Genomic DNA, 21783 nt, shown 5'->3' with positions numbered 1-21783 from the left:
CAATTTAAGGGGAGAGCCCTGTAGGCGCATCTGGCATCTAGCTCAGCTCAGAGGCTGGAACAGACAGGCCAGAGTCACATCTCCAGTCCCGGAGGCGCTGGTGACTGCGTTACATGGCCCTAGGCGACTGAAGGCCCGAGGCTAGGGGCGGAGCCCGAGCTGTGACACCGCCCTCTGCCTTGCCACGCCCCGCGCACGTTGCCAGGGTGATCAGGTGACTCGCAGCTCGCGGCTGTTGGGACTGCCGTGACGTCAGCCGCGCTGCGGCTTCTCACTCACTCAGAGGCAAGTGCTGAGCTATTTGTGCTGTCTTACCTAGTCCCGTCCGCTCCCGACTCAACCGGTGCCCAGCCCGTTGCTGGAGAGGTGAGGTGAGGCGGCCCCGGGCCCAGCTAACCTGAGATCACGGAGGGGTCGAGGCGCGGGCAGGGCCCTTCCAGGGTTGTTCGCGTCCCCGAGCTCCCCAGAGGGCTCCCCAAGAGCAGTGGGCACCGGGCGGGATGGGACGGCTCCCGCGGGGGCGCTCGCAGCCCCGGGAGAGGGGTGGGGATCCCGGAGAGCGGCAGCAGCCTGCCCGATGCCCATCTAGGTGTCTCCCTCACACACACACACCCTCACCCCGCTGGCAGTTCCTCCGGCTCCTGGCCGCTGGGCAGCTGGCGGAGGCTGGCTGGCGGGTGCGGGGAGCGCGGATCTGGCGCAGCCCGCCCGGCCTCTGGGCGGCGGACTAAGGGGCTCCTTGTTTTAGTGGTCTCGCGGTTCGAGGAGGCGACGGGCTAGGAGCGGCACTTGCCACACCCCGTCTCGGGGGACGTCTGCGAGATGCTTCTGCATCTCTTTGCCTTGGGCCGCGATTTCTGAGGCGCCGCGATTTCTGAGGCGACGCCAGGGACCTACTCGGTGCTTTAAGCTGGGCCTGCGGGGGGTGGGGGCGAGAGGCCGCTCCGAAGCCCGGCGGGTGGGAGCCGGGCCGATGGTGTCCCGACTGGGTGCTGCGGTGGAAAGGAATCCTGGCCGTTGAGACTGAGTAGACCTGTTGGGGGAGGTGAAATCTGAGCGGAGTCGGGTGGAGCGGGGACTGTTCTCCCAGCCGCCGTGGGGAATTGGAAGAGTAGAGCCGGGGAGAGAAGGAGACCTCCGCTGGAGACCGGAGTCCTGGCGCTGGAGGGAAAAGAGGCTTCTGTGACTGACAGTACTAGGGCTGTGGGGGGGGGAACAAGTTCGCAGAATTCGGTTAGGGCGGGTTAGGAAAACTCTGGAGTGCGCAGCTGAAGGTTTGCGTGCTGTGGGAGTCGTGGAGGCGTCGGCTGAATTGGGGTAGCAGGAGTCCCCGGGATGCGGAGACACTGAGGAGGCTGTTGTGACAGGGTGGGAAAGAGGTGACAACACCTGGAACTCCGGTGTGATGGGATTCTGCGAACCTTGTTTATGAAATACCTGTAACAGACGGATGGCGTGCAGGCAGCCAGGGGCTGCACACCCCAGTCATTGTTAGCTGATTAAAACAAAAATGCCTTCTTAGAAAGGAAGCACTAACTGCAGCTCATTTTCTTATCTCGTTTGGCCAGATTTAACAACTGCCTGCGAGCTTTGCACCCTTCTACAGGGTGGGGCAAAAGTAGGTTTCCAGTTGTTCGTATGGAAAATAGTACAATAAATAATAACCAAAGAGTAAATTGTGTTTCATGTACTCACAACTGGAAACCTACTTTTGCTCCAGCCTATATATGTCGGTAATTGGCTTGCCCTTCATCAGAGGTTCAAACTGTCTTACAAACACCTCTTGTCCCCTGGGTGAAACCCAAACCCCAAGTGACCGGTAGATTTAATGGGAGTGAGTTATTAAAGGATAACCAGTGCCCAAAACATGAATGTGGGCACCGGGGAAGCAGAAAGGAGTCCCCTGGTCTTTGTTCATTGTAGAACGAAGAGTTCCCCCTTTCTACCTTTTCCCTTCAGCTTGGGGGCTTCCCAGTCTCAGAATGCTTAAGTGTTAATTCTCCATTTTGTCCTACCTTCCCAAAACAGAAAATATTTTCATTACGAAAGAGGAATGATTTGGTGATTTATGGTTTTTCCCAGCTCTGGAACTTACTGGTTCTGTGACTCCAAAAAATGCACTGATGTCCATTTTATACTGAACCTTAGGAACTTCTGTTTCCTGGGAGGAAGTAAAATGGCTGAACTTTCCCACCTACTTGTTTTGTATTTGTTGGACTCCAGTAAACAGAGTTGAACCTCCAGGGATCTCTTACAGTAAAAGGCAGTTTAGGGAATTGCCGAGAACTTGGGAAGTGGCCGCAGCTGGTCTGTGTATAAATGTAGAGGCCTGCCCAGCGCTCGAGGGAGGGCACATCAGAGTGGTGGTGGCATTCGGGGAAAGCGGACTCCCAGTGAGCTTCCAGTCAGATCAGTGAAGTCATTCTCCGGAAAAGAAGTCTTCAGATAGGTCACCCGAACAATGTGTCTACCGTACATTACTACTTACCCAATGAGTCCCTGTCCCTGTCCACCCCTTGTTATAATAGTGATTTTTAAGGGGCTTTGCAGAATCGCTGGATATTAAATTTCTTGGCCATATATATGTTTTTTAAAATTGTTAACCATTTTCTAAATCTCTTCAGAAATATTTGAACCAGCCAACTAATCATGCTTCCTTTGGAAACAAACAGCCTGCCCTCCTCTTCCCAAAACACTGTGAAACTGTGTTTTCAGGGTGGTTAAGTAGGCCAAGAGTTTTAGGGAATTTTCCGTTTTCCTTCACTCCTGCCGCGGCTACAAGTTTTCCCAGTGATAGAGTTTAAGACTTTATTGTCAGGGAAAAAAATGTTAGTGTGTTTCCGTAAACAGGGCTCACTGGGGCTGGGGTTCTGTTGAGATACTGAAATGCCCTCCCTTAAGGGGAACTGGGTCCAGGGGAGAGGCAGGCCTGCACCTCTGCCACCCAAGGCCTTGGGCAGGGCCCTCCTTTCTTGGCACTGAAACACTCCTCGACCTTGAAATGGGATAATTAATGGTCAGTACTCCCTTCACAGAGGTACCGAGGAGAATTAATGAGAAGCTTATATAAAGTTTGAACTCATCCAAAGCAAATATTTTCATTCTGGATGAACGGTAAATCTTGGGTTGCAGTGAAATGGAAAGGAGCTGGGCATTCTAAATTTTTGTAAAAGCCTCCTTCAGACCCTAAGGCTTTTGTGTGTGTTGGGGGGGCGGGGTTTCCTGAGTACTTGGTCTTGGTTACCAATATGCCCAAGATCTGCAGGCCCGAGGGTAAGTGCGTGTTTGTATTTGACATGCAAATCAGTTCAGACTGTTCCCCACTCTATTTTAGAGTGCCTGGAGTAAATCAGTAACCTAGCAGGTGTCGGGGGCTTTAGACCCAACACCCTCTCAGCCCTAAAGGAATTTACTATTAAGCTCATCAAAGACAAGTTGGTAATAAAGCTCAATAAATTGGATGAGTGAAATGGTCATTTTTTAAAATTCCCCTGTCCTATGCCAGTCTGCCAGGCCTACTGCCAGCCACAGGAAATGCACGCACTGGCTGACGTTCCCAGGGACTGTACAGAACTGGTAATGTTCATCTCTTAGACTTTTGACATTTGTTGGCTAGGCATAATTCTCATTCGAGCAAACTTCTGACAGGAGAAGAAGTTTCCTATGTTTCTCAGACTGCTGTGTTCCAGGCTTTCAGGCTCCCCGTGCGTGGCCTGCACTGCTAATTGGCTTGGCTATAAAATGGGAGGCAGCAATTAAAACCCAGCAGTAGACAGAAGTGAGGGGATTGGGCAGGAGTTGACCCTTCAGCCAAAAAGGTTTACACCGCTTTGGGCACTTATAGTACAGAGGGCTCTTCAAAAGGAAGTGAGCTTGGAACTACTTCTTTTTTGAAGTTTGTAGGAGACATATGGAATATTCACACTGATTTAGGCTTCAAGTAAGGGGGGCAAATGGTTTGAATAGTTTTTGTGGTCAGCAAGCCAGTGTGGTATGACTTTGCTGAAAACAAGGGGTGCTATATATTTTTCTGAACCCTTTCAATTAAATAGTTGAAGGGAGCGTTGGCGGTCACGGTGGGAGGAGGGTTTAATTTACGGGCATTTACTCATTGAGGAGTAAGGCCTTATTCACAGGTGCCTATCATTAATTCTCTAACAATTGGTGCTAAAGAAGCATTAGTTAGTCCCAAGAGAATTAGTCTAGCAAATACCCCATTACTGAAAATTATCTGACCATGGGGTCAGTGTTCAAAGAAAGGCAGGGATGGGGAACAATTGAACTGCAAAGGTTTGGGGGGAGAAAAATCCCTTGGAGACTTCTGCCAAGTTAAATTTCTAATGCTGCCCTCACTACTTTACCAGTCAGCTTTCAGTGTCTTGGGCAGGGTCACTGGGGAGAGTAAGTGTGAAGAGGGGGACTTTTCCAGCAATGTGCCTAGCTCATGAGTCCCTTTCATTAGTCCTGCTACTTCCTGCTTTCCTGCTGCCTCGAACTTCCCGAGACCCTGCACTTCCCCCTCTGCCTCCATCCTCAGCCTTTCCTCCTCAACAACACTCTCTATAAGGCCAATGTGATTCTTCTGTCTCTGATCCAGTTTCTACATCCTTCTCGCTCTGCCGACTTTGAACTACATCTTGCTGATCTTTGGTATCTGGTGGCTGTGAAAGAAACTCCAGTGAGGGATGGTTGCACTCTGAAGCAAGGGGCTTGGGAATGGATGCTTTATCTGTTTTTATCTCACCTTATTTGTGTTCCCCCTGCGTGTTTTCTGTCTTTTCTCTGTGTGCCATCTGTCTTATATTTAACATTTTTCTTTAAATTGACTCACTTTTAAACATTTAAAAATTTATTTAAAAGGGAAAAAGTAGCATTGCCTTAAATCGAAACTACTCTCACCTTCCACAAATAGAAGGTATCATTATTAAAATTAAGTTGTTTGTCCTTGGTTCCCAAATCATGCCCCATGCACTACTTGGGAAAATACTGCCTTCAGCCAAAGATAGGACTCACTCAGTGACTTTTTTCAGAGGACAGGAGGCAGGTGGTAGGGAAGGTTTGGGGGTAGGCAGGACATTAGAGGGAGGCCCCTTAAGTCCCATCTTCTGAAACTCCATGTGGCTCTGTGAAGCTAGGAACACAGCAGAATGAAGAATCTGGGAGCTAAAAAGAAGTAAGTGCAGTCAGTGTGAAACCACTGCTGTTTTTACATGAAATCTGCCAAACGGAGGCCTGAGTGGCGGCGAGGCTGTGTGCTGTGTTACATTCTAGGCCCTTCACCAGGGTCTCGACTTCACTGGTGCTGCCGTATGTTGTTCCTTCTGTGTACAAATGCTCTTGGAAAACCCAGGTTTTAGTTCAGGGTGGATGCAGTTTTGTTTTTTTTTAACTCATCAATACCCCATACTTTGAGCCCCTTGCCTTCCACATACATAGTAGCTTTTTGGAGGTAGCACTAATGACAGAAACCTGAACATATCATCTGGTATTTGTGTTTTCTAATTTTCATTGTCCGTAATGCCTGTTTCTTTAAAAATCCTATGAAAATGAAGAGAAGGAAGGGCAGAGTGAGCTGCCCAGGGGTTGTCCATAGTCTCTTAGGATGCTGCACTTGGTAGACGCGGGTGGCACTTGCTGGTGTGAAGTGAATTTCACTCTTGACCATTAAGAGCCACCCTGCAGGGCCGGCTGAGCCGGCTGCTTCCTCCAAGGGTCAGGAGGGCACCCTTTAATGGCGGAGCAAAGCCGGGGCTGGCGTGGTATGCGACAAGAACCAGGAGTGCTTAGTTAAATTACCAGCACATTAAGCTGTAGGGGCCTCTTTCTGAGCCATCGAGATTTCAACTTCCCTACAAGGCCTAATCTAATGCTTTGGTGGGGGATGGGTGGGTTGGGGGGTGGGGTAGTCAGGCAGAGCCAGCCTTTCAGGGGCTGTGCTGGTGGGGGACCTGGACTGGGAAGTGGCCTTGTCAGGCTTGTTGGGAGAGATGCACCAGTCTCCTCTCTAATGTGTCCTCTCAACTTGGCAGGGGGCAGAGTTCATCCCTTTTCTCTCCCTCCGTGCTCTAACCTGTCCTTTCATTTCCCCAACCCACTCACTGTGTTAACAGCTTTCTTCCCTTTTCCCTGCCATTCTGTTCACCGATGCTTCCTCTATTGACCCTCCCTCTTGCTGGGCCTCATTTTCTTTCCATTGTCACTTTGAGGGCTAGCTATTTGAAGTTCCAGAGTTACAAGGCTGTCCTCTATGTCCCAGTGACTAGATGCAATTCAGATGTTCCCATCCAACCTTCGCCTGCCTGGACTGGCTTTCAGATAGCCTAGGTGGGGTTCTGACCAGAGTCCCTGACCTGAATCATTGGATGAAGTTGGAAGTGCCTCTCCCCCAGTGGGGCTCCCAGCAGTGTGGGAAGGGGGCTGTGGTCAGGATTTGCTGGCATTGTCAGCTGTCAGACTAGAGGCTGAGGTCCGCCCTCGGGGAGTCCTTCCAGAAACTGAAGGCAGAATCAGAATGGGGAGTCCTACCTGCAGGCAGGCCTCTGGTTTCTGCAGAGGACCAGACGTGACCAATAAAGGCTGCCAAAGGGGCCCTTGCTCCGGGTGGCCTAGAACCCCTGCGACTGTGTACAGCTGTGGATCCCGCCCTGCAGCTAGTCTCTTCAGGTGGCAACGGGAATGAACTGTGGTCTCCGTGACAGTTGGATGGTTGTTGGAAGCCTCTATAAGCATGGCTTTTCTGCTCGATGAGTTAAGAAATGGATTTTTTTTCTCCAAAAAGCCATGTGGCAGACTTTACCCAAAAATGATTAGTAAGGGTTTTATCATTTTCATTGTTAAATATGTATAGAAAATATAATGGGTTGACCAAGTCTGGTATGTTTTTCCATACGATGGCTCTAGTAGTGTGTAGTTGCCTTTAACTTCATTTGAAACAATTTTGTTAGTTTGTGTTGTGACACCTGTCAGTCATATCAGTGTGCATTTTTTTAAAAACTTATCAAAATTGGTGAATTTTTGTGCAGCCATTTTAATATTGAAGATGGAAAAAGATATGCAACATTTTCACGTTTATGCTTTATTATTTCAAGAAAGGTATAAACACAACTGAAATGCAAAAAAAGATTCATGCAGTGTATGGAGAAGGTGCTATGACTGATTAAATGTATCAAAAGTGATTTGTGAACTTTCTTGGTACTATTGACATTTGGCCAAATAATTCTTTCCTGTGGGGCTGTCTTATGCATTCCACCCACTAGAAGCCAATAACAGGAGATAGCCAACACATTCAAAATACCCAAATCAATAAAGCCATTGGTGAAGATGAAAAATGTGTCTTTTACTTGACAGAAAAAACCATACAGACTTTTTGGCCACCCCAGTCATTGTAGTTCATTCTTCTTAAGGGTCAAATACCAGCAGTTCCATGGTTTGGGAATTCCATGGCTCATTTAATCAGTCCTGTATTGATGGACCTCTGGGATGTTGTATAGTATATAAAAATATGTGTGTACATGTATGTTTTATATGTTATATGTAAGCAATATAGCTGCTATAAACAAATGCTACAATATGTGTGTGTGTGTGGTATTCAATTATATATATAAAATTAATTTTGTTTGTTTGTTTGCATCTCAGCAGTAGTATATCTCTGTAAGATAAACTCCTAAAGGTGAAATTGCTGGTTCAGAGACTAGAGTGTCTTTATTCATTTATTTGAGGTTTCACTTAAAAATGTGTCTTCGTTGAAGAACTTGTAAGAAAAAAAGGATGGACCCTCTATAAAAAGACCATAAATAGTGAAGTAACACTGCAGGCTATCTCTTTCCAGTATGTCCCCAAAAGAAAAACAACTTAGGAAACGGTAACAGCAAAATGTGTTAGAAATTGGCGAGCAAGTCATAAAAACAAAGGTCTTGTCCATGTTATGACAACTGTGAGGTCTCCTGGTGTTGCTCTGGTGTTGGGGCCATCGCCACCACATTATATGTAAGGAAATCCCGGCTGTTGCTCCAGAGCCCCCATGTAACATGGTCTGTGCCAGGGGCAGGTTCTTCCTGGGTGAAGGCCTGTGGTTCCGGAATGCCTGTTCTTGTGGCTTTGGGGTTCGGATTTGAAGCCGTTGCTTCTTATCTCTGCTCACCGTATGCTCGTGTGTGGGGGGTACAGCTTTCCCCGTTGGTGGCTTCATTCGGGCTCTGCTTGTACCTGAGTCTCAGTAAACTTGCATAACCCTCTGGACCGCCCCCACCCAAAGTGAATTTAGTTAGTCTATATAGGCAAACTGTCCTCACCCCTGAAGTTTGGAGAACTTCCATCTGCTACAACAGACAAATGGAAAAGACAATTTTATTCTTATTGGCAGTGCTGAAGGGGAAGAGCAAGCCAGCTAGAATTCTTTCTCTCATAGTCCCAGTACTTGGCCTGTCATGTAGTAGGTACTTATATTGACAAAAAAACAGTGTTAGGTCTGCCAGTAGTATCCACAAAGTAAACATAAATTACATGAATCTTTTTAAAAGATATAAAACTATAGAAAAGGAAGCCGCAGAGATCCTGAAATGATCCTATTCTTAGCAAGGCTGTGAGCTGACTCTTTGGCCTCTTTCCATACAATCTACTTCAGCCGCAATGAATTTGCTGTTCCTCAAACACATTCGGCGCTTTCTCACAGAGTGTCACCTCTGACCAGTGAGTGCGTGGTTAAGTTGCCATTGCTCATCACTTCCTCTCAGAAGCATTCTCTGACTTCCTTGACGTGTGGTCTCTCCTCTGAGCTCACAGTACCAAATGTTCCCACACTCTTGGCTTGGTTTCGTAATTGTTGACGTTAATGTCTCTCTCACTAGTCCGAGAAGAAACTGTGTCTTGCTTACCATTATCTTGGTGGTGCTGGGAACCGCTAGTGCTGGGTCCGCAGGTTTACAAAGACTGCAACCAGGAGACACAGAGCAGCACAAAACCAGTAATTCCAAAGCTTTTTTTAGCCCAACAAACCATACCCAAAATTACGGACATGAGAATCAAGGAAAATTGAGGGACCTCATATATAAAATAACCTATTTCAAAGATCCTGTTAAAAGACTAGCTAATCAGGGAGCTAAGAAATAAGACACAGAAGAGGTCTTTAGAATAAGATCTGTACTCTCATGTTTTTAAATTTTAACAACAATTTATAATCCTTCCCAAGAAGGATATATTAGGAGGGGAGGATAAGCACAACTTCTGGCTTTCACCATAAGATCATTTGCAAAGAGGGAGAGTCTACATGTAATCAAGAGAATTTTGGTTTTTGACCCCATGTGTGGTACTTAGCAAAGTGACTTCTCGGTTTGAAGCAGAAAGAAAACATTTAAATAACTTAGGGAGCTGAAGTGTCTTATGGAAAAGAATCATGATTACAAAAATCACTGTAAAAAGCAGTTAAACGCAGATAAAAAATAGGTTACCAACAAGGGGAAGATTAGTAATAGGAAGAGAATCAGGGTAGTATAGAAAGTCTACAGAGGCACTGTAGCCATTAAAAACAAAAGGTGGGGCAACATGAAAAGCACTAAGTAAACTTAATTTTTTTCTGACTACATATATATAGTAGGTTGCCTTAGTCAAACTTTCAGAAATACAAAAGAATATGAGTATAAATAAATAACAAATACCTATTATTCCAGCTAGATTTTTCCTTCTATCCAAATTTTGTCTGCTGTTACTGTACAACTTAGTGTGAAAATCTTAATGTACAACTCAGTGAGTTGGTAGCATTTACGTAAACGTGACTCAGCTCAAGACGTAGAACGTTTCCATGATCCCAGAAGGCTCTCCCTGTGCCTCTTCCAGTCAGTATTCATAGACTCATTTTGGCTGTTTTTGAACCTCATGTAAATGGAATCATACAGTGTGAAGTCTGTTGAGTCTGGCTTCTTTTGCTCATCTTTGTAGCATTCATCTACATTGTTGCATATGGTATTGTTTAGTTTAGTTTTGTTTTTTCACTACTGGGACATTTTCTGTTATAGAACTATACCCTAATCTATTGGTTCTGCCCTTGATGAACATATGGAGTTTTTAGTTTGGGGTTATTATAAATGAAACTGCTTTGAACATTGTCACACATATCTTTGGTGGATTTATGTACTCATTTTGGCTCATAAGGTAAATACTGGGTCATAAGGTAAATACTGCCAAAGTCATGAGTACCTTATCTACTTTCAAAAGCTTGATTGTTTTAGCTTTTATGTGTAGGTCTCTAATACAGTGTGGAGTATCAAGGTTCACTCTCCCACTCCCACAAGAATACTGTGTAGAGAGTTCAGAAAGAGTCTGGAGACTTTACTAGAAATAAATACTGAAGATTTATTCAAAGGTCAGGGTTTACAAGCTGGAGTCTCAGCTAGGCAGTACCCAGAGTGTTTTGAAGAAGAAAGAAGAGCTAAGCATTCTTTTTTTTTTAACAATTTTTAAAAAAGATTTTTTATTTATTTATTTTTAGAGAGGGAAGGAAGGGAGATAGAGAGAGAGAGAGAGAGAGAGAGAGAAACATCAATGTGTGGTTGCTGGGGGTCATGGCCTGCAACCCAGGCATGTACCCTGACTGGGAGTCGAACCTGTGACACTTTGGTTCACAGCCTGCGCTCAATCCATTGAGCTACGCCAGCCAGGGCTTGAGCTAAGCATTCTTATAGTAAAAAATAACATTCTTAAGAAGAATCAGTCCTGCCTTCTTAGCCTCTGGATGTGTCCAGGATGGTCATCGTCTCAAGGACTGTTGATCCAGATGATGGATGTCAGGTGGGCTGGGTGTGTGAACCTTCCTTCTGCAGCCCTTCAGTGCTTATCAGGGTTATCTGGAGGTTTGAGATACACACACACACACACAGACACACACATACATATGTGTGTATGTGTTTTAAAATTGGGATCATGCTGAATATGTAGCTTTGAAATTGTCTTACACTTAATATTATATAATGCTTCAAAACCAAATTTAAATGGCTGCAGATGAACTACTGTGTAGACGTACTATAGTTTATTTAACTCCTTCCTCTTGTTGGATATTAGGTTGTCATTTTTTCTCTTTCCTGTTTTGTTTTGCTCTATTTTGTATGTTGCAGGCTCTCCCCAAATGTCTAATGATCTTCTTTGTCCATTCATTTATATATGAGGTAATAAAAAGTCATTTAGAAGTTATGTGTGTATGGGCTTTGCTGTGGGGTGACTGGGTGTCATTTCTTGAAATCTCCTCAACTGTTAGATACATCAGTAATTTTTTTCCAGGGGAGAACTCTCCAGTGTGCTTGCTGCCTGCATGTTCAATACCAGGCTACCAGCTATCTTGTAATTTAAACATAATAACTTTGAAAATAGTGTTCTTTCCTACATTTCTACTTGGATGAGTTGTTTTATAGTGGTCTTATCTCCATGGACCACTTTCCAGAAGAACAGATTCTGCATTTCTCCTTGTGCTGTTGGGTATCTGCTGAGCCTGTGACTCTGAGCATGTCTTGAATGGGATGCTGGGATAGCAGTGGTCATTCAACATAATCTATTAATGGGTCTTGGCTGCTGCTCGACTTGAGCGTCCCTTCTGGAGCTCTGATTTGTCTTTAGTGCCACAATTTTCACTGTTTACATTTTGTTTGATCCTCATAGTAGGACTTTCATTTCTCCTGACAAATTTATAAGGGAAAACATTCATGTTACAAAGCTTAGTATCAAACCTTAAATTTAAAGCTCTTTGTGTTTTGGTTATGCTAAGTGGTTTGAGGACCGTGTTTTACATTGCTTTGCTCCTAACTCAAGCTTGGGAACAACGGATTCCTGCTGAGGGAAGTTCTGCTTTTCGAAAGGACTTTGATCTCAGCGCAGATGCTGTTTCTGTGACTTTGGCAGTTCTCTTTCTCTTACTGGCTTTGTTTGTTTGTCTGTTTGTTTGTTTAGAGGAAACCAAAAACAGATCCAGACTTTTATTCCTTTAACATGACTGTCTCTTAGAAACACAAGAACAGAATGCGGGTGGGGGTGCTGGGAAGCGGGAGAGTCATGGCTGCTGGAGCAGCTGCTTGGCTTCCATTCCCTAAAGTGCCTCTGTGAGTGGTGCATGGCGTGCCCCCACCACCCCAGACACGAAGGGATTCCTTGGGCAGAGAGAGAAAAGCACACACCAGAAACAAGGGGGAACATGACAGAGACGCAGGGAGGACACATACCTTGGGGAGTTCGGAGGGTGCCAGGGAGAGAACGACCTGGGATAATGCAGAATAGATGCAAATAGATGGACCAAGGAAAGCCATGAAATGTTGAGGTCTGAGGTTGTAATAGTTCTAGATGCTTTGTTTTTTCGCATTTTCACTGCTCATTGTTCTTAGAAAAACAGTGCCTTCCAAGAAATATAGTCCCAGTCTTTGCTAGAGTGAGGATAAATCATTACTACAGGGTCTTGTTGGACTAATCAAATTAAACTACGGTTTTGGAGAAATTAGGTCAGTCTGAAGGACCCCTTCCCCAGTACACACACTAATTTCAGGAAAGAGTAAGCTATGGCAACTGTGTTCTACTTCTGTGACTTAAAACACAGATAGTGAATGACCAGAGAGGGGTTAATGAAACTGATTTCTGTGTTAACCAGAGCTCACTTGGTTTTCTACAGGTTTACCAAAGCTTCTCGGAGGAGAGAGGAAATACAGAATAGGACAGCCATTATGTATGCCCAAATTCATGTGACAATTCCAGGATTAGTCACAGCGAGCCTCTGCATTAGGGCAAAGAGAAAAGCCATTGCAGGTCAGAGTGTGATGCCATGTCAGCACAGACCAAACCTTGAAGGGAAAGAATCCTAGTTCTTTTCTGAGTCCCCTTCAGACCCCTAGGAAAGTTAGGAGTCTCCAAAACGGGGTGCAGACTTCAGTTGGGGTCAGAATAGAGACTCTCAAGCCATTCTGATTCTATATTAAAAGTTTCAATTTATGATCACCTCCCTCAAATGGCATGCTCTCCACTCCCTCCTTCTACTGGATGTAATAAGCCCCTACTCCTAACCCAGCAGTCTGGTTACCACCTTTTCTAAAAATCACTGTCCTTGTTGTGTGTTTGTTTAGCCAGTTAGCCAAGAGGAGAGTATGAGCTGCGTTCATCTCTATACCCCCGCTGCTTAGCACAGGGTCGGGCCCAGCCAGTCCTGGGTGATGCATGCCTGGTTGAATGTCACTCAGAAGGGTGCATTAGCTTACCGTACTGGTTCCTAGGACTAGAAATTCTGCAGAGACAGCTTGATTCAGGGTGGGTTTCAGTCTGATTTCTGAGCTGTTATAAAGTCATCTGGAATCCCATTCCTTCCCTTCTTTCTGCTCTGCCTCCCTCAAGTGCCTACTTCATCTCAAGACTGGCTCCCTCGAGGGCGTGCGTTAGCCATCAGCGGGTTTTGTAGGGTGTGTCCTCGCTAAGCGTTGTGTGTGCCGGTTTTAAGGGGAAAGGAAAGTGGGAGTGTATTAGGGGAAGCCCCCATGCTTTAGCTAACCAGACCACTTCAGAACCAATCCCAGTGTCGTAATCCTGGATTCCTTTGACTCAATCTTGAAACAAAAGGGCAGCATGGATTGACTTAGGTTAGGTTGCACTCTCCCTGGAGTGGGTACAGAAGGAGCTCCCCTGAAGTTCTTGAACTGCAGGACGAACAGGCAGATACCTAACTGGAAATCTGACGACTGTTACAAAGGGGAATGGATATGGTGGTCGTGTGGGCAACCAGCAAAGTCTGCTGTCATTCTCATTCAGATTTTTCTGGGAACCCTTACTTAATGGCTATTCTGTTCTTCATATAGAGTCACTTATTAATTTATTGATTGCATGTTATGAAAAAGAATTAAGTAAAATTTAGTAAATACTAAGTATTTAGTAATAGTCAAAATAGTATATTTGGGGTATGAGACTCTTCCCTCTATTAACTTACTATTTCATTGCGGGTAGAAGACACAAAATTGGTAAAAGTTAAATAGCAATACAAGAAACGAGTAACAGTGCAAGGCGGCAAGATGACTGGTGTTGCACTGTTCGTCCAGCACATGGACTTTGCATCGCCCACTCATGCTTTTACTCTGGAAGGCATATGTCAGGCACTGTGCAGGTTACAGAGATGGTGGAAAAGAGATGCTGGCTCTTTAGACTTTTAAAGCCCAATCAAGAGAAAGCTTAATGGGCTTAGAGACTGGGATGCAATGGCCTTGCTCATAGATGCAAGCCACTAAGAACTGGAATCTGTAAACACAAACATGGGTTCCCCGTGAGCCCTCCAGACTCCTGAGAGCCGGTCAGGGGAGCCCCCCGGTCAGGGGAAGCATCAGCATCCTCTCTAGACAGCTCTGCCCTCTGTCCAGTGACAACTGAGCATGCTGCTCAGCTGCTCAGAGCTCTGGGTCTGCGGGAGCAGCTGGAGCACCCCAGTGCCCAGGGCAGTGGCAGCCCTTGCACTCTTTGGTCGGTCACTGCCAGCAGTGCTGCTTGTAGAAGACCTCATGTGGCCCAACCCGGTTTATTAGAGGATTGCTAGTGCTGGGTCAGCACCGCTGATCTGACTTGTAATTAGTGCTCTTAGACCTGGTGCCTTCTCCTAAGAACTATCCAGTCACATTTATGGACATTTCAGAGAATTCAGAAACAAAATAATATCCTATTCTTCATTCAAGACCATTATTGAGGGGCCTGCCTTGTGCCAGGCGCTATGCTAAGCTGTAGGGTCATAGTGATGATTCAGAATTGACTTGCTCCCTGCTGTCGCAGCCAGCAGTCTAGGGGGGAGGCAGACAAAGGCAAATAAACAGATACATAGGATATTTGCCTGCTGGAATGGTGAGAAGGAAACAGAGCAGGCAGAGCTGAAGATTTGCAAGAGGGTTGAAATACCTTTAAGGCATTTTGTAAATGATCTATTGGGTTGAAATTTTTTTCCCAATGACTTCTGCCAATTAAATGCAAATAACTTTTTTTGTTTGTCTCTTAGGTACATTCTGCAGATCCCTGATGAACCAAGGGAACCCACCACCGTACCCGGGCCCAGGCCCGACAGCCCCGTACCCACCTTATCCACAGCCACCAATGGGGCCTGAGGCCTATCCCCCAGGACCTATGGGAGGACCTTACCCACCTCCTCAGGGGTACCCCTACCAAGGGTACCCACAGTATGGCTGGCAAGGTGGACCTCAGGAGCCTCCTAAAACCACAGGTACTGTGGCGGGGTGTGTGTAGGTGCATATTTGGGTGCAAGAGCTCAGTCCCATGTCACCAAAGGAAATGTTTACCTGTTTTCTTTGGCAGAGAAGAAACTCTGGCCTTTGCGTGCCATGGTTGACGTTCTCAAAGCTTGGTGACTGCATAGGGTGGCTACTTATTCCTGAGAAGGACTTCTTTCTCAGGAAACCTGAGTCAGTTCTGCCTGCTTCCTTCTTTCTCTTGTTGCCTCTGGGGCTGATGACTTCCTGGCCGACACCTTTGCCGAGGGCACTTCCCGGAGCCCTGGTGGGGGAAAGTACCAGTTGGAGTCTTACTCTGGCCGTCCATTTTTTGTTTATCGATTTAGCCCATTGGGGTTATTTTATCAGCTTGTTGACCCTCAAGTCATCCTCTTGCCCCTGCTCTTGGGGGTTGGTTTCTTTTACTGATGTTTTCATAATTCTTTCTAACCTGCTGGCTGAGTATTCAGCTGGCGCATGAGTCCTTGTGTGCTGGAACAGTGCTACTCAAAGTTGGCTCTGCAGACTAGTGCCAGTCCGCGAACAGCTACTGGGCGATACGAAGATAAGTTCAGAAAGTGAGAGTAAACATTGAAAAACCTTTAGAACAATTTGATGGATATTTCTTTGACGTTCAAGCATTTTATCAAAAGCATCAGTCTGTGAAGGGTTGGAAAGGAAACATCTTGAGAAGCACTGTCCTAGGTGTCTCAGTGACTGCTGCAACTGTCGTAGCCTTTGGTTTGCGGAATAGTTGCTCTCTTAATTAGTTCTTTCAGAGTGCTTAATTCTTACTGAGTGCTTATTAGGTGCCACGTGGTCTCCTAAGAGCTTTATGTACATTAACATTTAATCCTTGCAACAATCCAATGAGGTTATTCCCATTTTACAGTGAAATAATTGATGCACAGAGCGGAGCATGATTTGCCCAAGGTCACCCGGCCAGAAGTGGCAGATCCCAGAATTGAATTCTGATAGCTTGGCTTAAAAATCTGTACCTGTAACTTCTTGTTGTGCTCTCGTCCCTCTCCTGTCCTTTCTGACACACACTCGTCTGAATTTAGGGCCTTAGGCTGTCTCAGAGATGTTCCAATAGCTTAACCCCTTACTAAACAAAAGTAGTAACAGAATCGATGGCTCATTTGATTCCAGCATTTGAGGATTCTCTAGAACGGGTGGGTGCCATGGAGGAAGAAGATGTTTAAGAGGGATTTCAATATGGAAAAGACAGTACTTGTGTAGTGTCGAATCAGAGGCTGTGTTAAGCTTGAATAGATTTGAATACCTTTTAAAGATTTGGTTTATCTTGAAGGAACACTTTTATAGCCCAAAATTCTGTTTCGCTATAAGTTTCAATGACACACGCTCGGGAGAGTGTGGGAAGTATAACCAGTGTGATCAGAGTAGCTACCATCCAGGTCTCTGACATCACAGGGAGGTTTCCTGAAAGTAAATATCAGTTTCTGGGTTTTCTGCTTCAAGACAAGGTAACCCTGGGATGAATGAAGGAAAGCAGACCAGAAAGACCACATAATGTGTGATTCCATTAATGTGAAATTCAGAAACAAGCCAAACTCATCAGCGGTAATGAAGATCAGAATAGTGTTTACCCCCGGCTACTGAGCAGGGGCTAGCGGTGGGGGGAGGTTGGTTATTGATTGGGAAGGGGCACAAGGAAACCTTCTGCGTATTAGGAATATACTTTCATCTGGGTGTAAACATTCTTCAAGCTGTACACTTACTATGCGTGCACTTTCCTGTATGTTATATGTCAATAAAAAAGTCATTCCAGCATTTGGGTTACCCAATAGACTCAGCCCAGCACCTGCCTGGGGTTATGTCTTTCTCCTGTAGCCCTCGGTCTATGGCGTGTAGGCCGTTTCCAGACCCGCACTGTTCGTACCGACTGAACTCACGTTTGGGATTCAGAACTTTATAGAGCTTGTCTAGAAACAGTGCTTCCTGGGCCTGGTGGACTTTGTCCCCTCGTGCGGAATACACAAACTTCATCTTTCTTTACCTTTGGTGTAATGTAAGTGTTATGTCAACCTTTTTGAGGAAATATTTTAATTCTTCTTAGGATTAAAAGGCAGTTTATCATTATTTTATAAATGCAGTTCAAAGCTGTTTAATGTCCATTCCTATCAGATTTTCTTTCTCTGTTATCAGCTTGTGAGTAGTTGACTGCCCTGACCCATTCTGCACCCAGACATGGCAGGTGATGCCAGATGGTCAAGTTCTTCTCTCACCTGGTGTCCAGGTTCTGTGAATGGGACCCTGTTGTCCCCTCACTAAGGGATGTACCATTTAGAGACCCATTTCATTCCTTGCTCTTTTATTGATTCTGGGATCCCCAGTCAAATTCATTCTTGGGGCTTGTATTCTGTGCCATGTCTCTGAGCTTTCTATAGAAATTTAAGGTGTTTTCTCCAACTGGATGATTTAGATTTATTTACTACTGCACATACCCTACCTCAAGCTGAAGTTCAAGTGTGTAGTCCATTCTGTTAACAGCTACCTAGGTGGAAGCAACTTCTTTGTCAAAGGAGGGAGGGTCTTCTTAGCTGTTCTAATTGGTGTCTGGTAATTAGTAAGGACTTACTTAATAAAGATGTGTTGAATAGATGGGTGGGTAAATGGGTAGATGGGTAGATGGCTAACCGAAGCAGAACCTTCTTTGGTAGTCTGTTTATCATTCAAAGTTCATTGTCCAGAAATTGTAGCTAAGGAAAACCTTTATCTTTCCTCAGTAAAACAGCTTTTTGGAAACTGTATAGTTGGAAGCATCAGGTGACTGTGGGAATAAGACTTTCCAGAGAGCAGTACGTCATGAGTTTTAATGATGACAACAGTAACAACTGTAACAACTAGGATTTCTTGAGCATGGTGTCTGGTATTAGCCTTATGTAATCTTCACAGCCACCCAGTAGCACCATCCCATGTTACACAGATGGAGTCTGAGGCTCAGGAGGTTGTAGTTCAGTTAGCTGTACTATGGGATATCACCCCAAAGCTCAGTGGCTTAAAACAACCATGATTTCTTATTTCTCATGATTCTGTGAGTTGGCTTCACGTGCTCTCTCCTGTGGTCACTTGTGTGACTTAATTCAGCTGTCAACTTGGCCGGGGTTGGAGCGTCCGAGATGTCCTCACCCACCGGACTGGGTCTTAGTTGGCTTCCCTGAGGCCTCCCTCTCCACATGGTCTCTCCGCTAGCTGGAGCTTCCTTACAGGACAGCCAGCTCCCACAGGGGTGAGAGTGGAAGCTGCCAGGCTTTTAATAGCTAGGCCCTGATCTGGCACAGCTCTCGTTACCCAGTACTCTGTTGTTCAAAGCAAGTCACAGGCTGGCCAGATTCAGTGGGAGGGGAAACAGGTCCCCTCCTATTCATCCCCTCACCCTTTTTAAAAATAACAACTGTATTGAGATATATAATTTATACGTCACATAAATTACCCGCCGACGTGTGTAATCCAGGGGTTTTTAGTATACTCACAGAGTTGTACAGCTGTCATCACTGTCTAGTTCTAGAACAGCTTCATAACAAACCCTTCGCAGTTACTCCCCATTCCCTTAACCCTCCCCCTTCATTAATCTACTCCTATGTAGATTTACCTGTTCTAGACATTTCTTATCAACGGGATCACATAATATATGTTTTTTTGACTAGCATCTTTCACTTAGTGTAATGCTTTTAAGGCTCACCCATGTTGTGGCACATGTCAGTACTTCATGCTTTTGTGCTGCCAAGTAATAGTTGACTGTATGGATGTACCACAGTTCCATTTATCCATTTATCAGCTGATGGATCTTTGAGTTTCTGCTCTTTTGTTATTATGAATAATGAATAATGGCCATTAAAAACAATCGTGTAAAATAACTCCCATCTAAGAGGATTGGCATGTGAACACCGGGAAAGGGGGATTGTTGATGACCATCTTGGCAGACAGTCCACAGCATTCCACTCTCTGCTCTCAACAGTTCACATCTCCTCCGTGTGCAAAATCTGTCTACTCCCCTCCAGTACCCCCAGATGTCTCATCCAATAACTACTTTGGCTTGAAATCTAGGATGGCATCATTTGAGTAGCCTGTGTGCCGATCAAGCCTCTGGCCCACCATGCGGCCCCCTTCACTCCCAACCCTCATTCCCACTCTGCCCCAACCCACACAGTCCCGGAGATCAGAAGAATATCACTTCCTCCACGAGGCTTTCCCTTGCGTGCTCCACATCTCCACTAGAAGTTACCACCCCTGTGTGCTTCAGCTGCACCCTATACAGCCTTCTTCCAAAGCACCTCCTCTCTCCGTTTTCAGTGAGTTTTTGTGTTCTGTCCAGTTCACCTCCTTAATGTCTGAATTCAGTCATCCTTGCTCTTGCTGTCTGAGTTTAAGTTTTCACCATTAGTTTTAGTCAAGACTTAAGGCTGCAACTGACAGAACCTCAGCCTTAAATATCAACCAACAACAGAGGATCCCACAGAGGCCTGAGAAAAGCCTCCAAAATGACAGACAGTAACAAAAACAGAGGAAAAGAGGGACTCCGAGGGAACAGAGATCATGCAAGGAGTGAAAACTCTGCTGCAAAAAAGAAAAAAAAAAAGCCCTCTAACATGCTTTGGCATAATATTTCTATTGAAATAAGAGTAGGGGTACTGTCTAAAAAGGAACTCAGGTAACAAAAGGACTTAGCCAAGAAGAATGTGAAACTGACCTCGGCCCAAGGATAGGTCCAGAAGACCCATCCAGACAATCACATCTTGCCCAACCAGAACTTAAGGCTTTCTGCCGCAGGTAGAACTTGACGTATGCTTTGGTTATCTACTGCTACATAAGAAACCACCTCAAGTCGTAGAGATTCTGTAATTTGGGTGGGGTTTGGCGGGAAAGCTTCATCCCTGCTCCCCAAGGCACATACGGGGGCTGGAACATAGACGATAACCAGCGTGCTGGGTTGAGTATGTGTACTTTCTACCCTCCAGTGAGGTGGGTTGGCTTTATAATTATATCATGTCCAACGCAACACAGAGGAAGATGCCGTGACGCTTCCGAAGGGAGGGGGAGGGAGCATGGCCGCAGTGTTACCGCTGTGAGGGGTCAGAAGAGACCCGGTCAGAGACGCTGTTAATCCTTTTTGTTCCAAACCAGTCTTGGGCTTCTCCCCTTGTACTGGCTTTGTCTGAGCCTCTTACTTCCCCTGGAGGTTTAATTTAAGTTCAACATATTCTGTCAATGGTTTCAGTGTTGGTGAAATCTTGTACTTTTTGGTTCATATAACAAGAAACTGTCCTTTCAAATCAAAAAGAGATGTCTGGCATCTCTTTCGCACCCACTGCGAATGGCCCTTTGGTGTGGCCAGCCAGGGCCTCCCCACAGCGCTACAGCCGTGGGTGGCTGGGCCCCTTCCATGTTAGAGTGCAACCATGGAAGCTGCCAGGCCTTTCTTTAAAAAATAATAAAAGAAACAAAAAACTTTTTGTTGAACTTCTAAGTTGGAAACGATTTCAGGCTTACAAAAGCATGGCAGAAATAGTACAAAGGACTCTGCATACCTTTCACCCAGATTTCCCCGAACCTTACATAACCACAATGTAATGATCTCCGGGCTTTCTCCCTGCCTGGTCTCAGAAGTCTTCGAACATCACCGCCACCACTCTGTTGTTGGCAAAGCAACTACAGGTTGACCTAACATGTATTCTAGGAGAGGGGAAATAGACATCACTCCTTGATGGGTCGGTGGCAAAGCCACATTACCAAATGGCATATGGGTTGGGAGATTTGGGGGAACACTACCACAAGTTCCTGTGGCGATAAGTGAAGTCCTGTTTGGTGAGGTAGAGATTTTTTAATTCTGTCGCCAAAATTAAAATGACTCCCACTCATGCCTTAAATCATCAGAAGTGGGAGAGTCCTCGGATGAGACCCAGGTTAATCACATGCCAAGCTCCTGGCAGACATCACTAATCAATCATGGCTCTTTCTGCTCAGCCCAAATGTGGCTCCAGCCACTATGAATAGGCATGAATTGTTAGGTAAGAGGAAACCATTTACTAGTCCTGCTAGGGTACCTCTTCTTTTTAGATATATTCAAAGTAAAGTCCAGAGAGGGTTAGTGACTTTTGGCATAAGTCCTGATTCCAAGCTAAATGCATTTTCCCTCACGATGCCTCCTGCTGTCATCCAGGACAGATCCCACAGCCATTATCAAACACCCACCAAAGGAAAATACCTTCTTTTCAGCCCATTCCCTCACCTGTCTCCCCCTTACCTCCCAACCCCCACAGAGCCCTGGTAATTACAGCAGGGCACCAGTTTCCTGATAAACAGGTAAGTGGAGTGCCGTTAATCTGCATGCAAACCCCCTTAACACTGGGGCCTGCCAGTCACTTAATCTCCCTGGTTTCTGAGTGCGCCTGCCTCCTCTTGCCTGCTTCGTGGAGTCAGTTCCTTCTCTCTTTTGTCTCTGCTTCCAGAGCACCCAAACCAGCACCGACACATGTACATGCTCAGTAACTACGTTGCAGGTGAAGGGAAACAGCACCATTGCAAAAGGTGGTTGTGACTGCAC

General features: G+C 45.7%; 1 long non-coding RNA gene across 1 annotated transcript in view; it reads left to right on the top strand.

The window, feature by feature from the left end:
• Positions 1–215: 215 nt before the first annotated feature.
• The window catches only part of LOC123807220, a 43876-nt gene continuing 22308 nt past the window's right edge, over positions 216–21783 (top strand). The window contains exons 1-2 of the long non-coding RNA XR_006783601.1: positions 216–371; positions 14987–15208. This is a non-coding gene — a long non-coding RNA (uncharacterized LOC123807220). The remainder of the gene's footprint in view (positions 372–14986; positions 15209–21783) is intronic.

Source organism: Phyllostomus hastatus, unplaced genomic scaffold, assembly GCF_019186645.2.
Source record: "Phyllostomus hastatus isolate PE091 unplaced genomic scaffold, TTU_PhHast_1.1 phas_contig_150, whole genome shotgun sequence".
NCBI classification, from domain to species: Eukaryota; Metazoa; Chordata; class Mammalia; order Chiroptera; family Phyllostomidae; genus Phyllostomus; species Phyllostomus hastatus.
This window is presented reverse-complemented; position numbering and strand designations above follow the sequence as displayed.